The sequence below is a fragment of the Sinocyclocheilus rhinocerous genome, unplaced genomic scaffold (assembly GCF_001515625.1).
Source record: "Sinocyclocheilus rhinocerous isolate Xijiao unplaced genomic scaffold, SAMN03320098_v1.1 scaffold1719, whole genome shotgun sequence".
NCBI classification, from domain to species: Eukaryota; Metazoa; Chordata; class Actinopteri; order Cypriniformes; family Cyprinidae; genus Sinocyclocheilus; species Sinocyclocheilus rhinocerous.
The window spans coordinates 604,022-605,935 of record NW_015664048.1 but is presented as its reverse complement, the minus strand read 5'-3'; the positions used below and the strand labels follow the sequence as shown (position 1 = coordinate 605,935).

At 36.3% G+C, this 1,914-nt stretch overlaps 1 protein-coding gene across 1 annotated transcript in view; it reads left to right on the top strand.

Moving 5' to 3' along the window:
• The window catches only part of LOC107729593 (cGMP-dependent 3',5'-cyclic phosphodiesterase-like), a 127,938-nt gene that overhangs the window by 26,783 nt on the left and 99,241 nt on the right, over positions 1-1,914 (top strand). The gene's annotated exons all lie outside the window — the stretch shown is intronic.

The window sequence follows — 1,914 nt, the reverse complement described above, 5'->3', positions numbered from 1 at the left end:
CTGCATTTATTTGATCAAAAATAGAGTAAAAATTTGAACATATTATTACAATTTTAAACAGCTGTTTTCTATGTGAATATCTGTTAAACTGTAATTTATTTCTGTGATCAAAGCTGTATTTTCAGCATCATTACTCCAGTCTTCAGTGTCACATGATCTTCAGAAATCATTCTAATATGCTGATTTGCTGCTGATAATAAACATTTCTGATTATTATCAATGTTGAAAGCAGTTGTGCTGCACAATATTCTTACACTACATTTTCAGAATTCTTTAATGTATAGCAAGATCAAACAGCATTTATTTGAATTTGCCATTTATTATTTGGATCTTTATACAGCTTTAAATTAAAAAACAATATTGTAGCATATTATTGCATTAATTGTAGTGTATTAATGTGTTGAATTATAATGAAAGCAATGCCACAATATCAAAACAAAATCTCAGTAGGCTTCAGTTTCTTTATGCATATTTCATTTGATTTTGTCTTGGACATGCTCTTAGTCTTCACAGGTTTTGTGAGATTTACTCACATGTTCATGAGAATTAAATACATCAGCAGTGAGAGAGTGAGACAGGGAGTGATTTTAGGAGCTCAAAGTCACGCTCACATCATCCAAGCAGAAAACGTTCCGCCTCTGGTCAGACGTCACCTGCAGCGAGGGCACAGCCGCTTACACACAAACACGCGCACACACACACACACACGCACACATGCACACTCACACACACACACACACACACACACACACGCACATTCATACACATGTTTTAATGCATGAAGACAGATGTTAAACCGAGGTGACAGATGAAGCTTCTGTTGCCAAATAAGTGTGAAAGGACACACAAACACACGCTAGAACTGTGACACACGGAGACTAAATGATCGTACCAGTCGCTGTCGAGCTGCATATATCCTTTCTGCTGCAGTGTGTGTGTTTGAGATTGACAACATCTTGATTGTTCTATTGTATGATGGTCATCACACAAGATGTGTGAACAATCAGTCTAATCAGGACTGTCATGGCAAAAATCCACAGCTAAAAACAGCAAGCGCAGGTGCAGAGCATGACGTCACTCGCTCAACTTCAACAAAAGCACCGTTGTCTTTATGAAATGAGAGATGAGAGTCATTTTGTATCGCTCCTCTTTAGGGAATCTGGTTTTCCAGAGAGATTTTGTTTGTGACTGTCAGAAGCTCTTTGAAGTGTCACATTGTTCTTTGATTTTTCTTTGCATTAATTTGCTAATGATGAAAGAATTGTGGCTCTCTGTCCTTCCAGAACGGAGCGCGAGGGAAATGCCGTGGCCTATATTCTGTTCCGGAGGGGAAATTAAAATCCGCTTCCGCTGCCTGTAGAGTTTATTTCACATTTTAACACATTTCTGCTCTTGACTTTTCAGAAGTCCTTTGGGCTTTAAGACAAGGACACTACAGGCAAAAAGATTGATTTTTCATGCACTTATCAATTTAGAGATTTTAGGCTTTCAATTTCAGTACAGTATCTTTAAATGTTTCTTCCTAAACTTCAGCAGCACTTACATACACCAAAACTTAGAGCTTTATTCCTATCTATATTCTGAAGGTATTTATAGAAGGGTTTGTTCATATATCATTCACACTGATTTATGCAACATTTTATTCCTAAAAACATGGCGAAAATGCATATTTTTTAAAGGCTGTTAGTTTGTTTCTCCACTTCAGCAGCACTTACATACACCAAAACTTAGAGTTTTATTCCTATCTATATTCTGAAGGTATTTATAGAAGGGTTTGTTTATATATAATTTGTCCTGGTTTATACAACATTTTATTCCTAAAAACATGGCAAAAATGCATATTTTTAAAGGCTATGAGTTTGTTTCTCCACTTCTGCAGCACTTACATACACCACAACTTAGAGTTTTATTCCT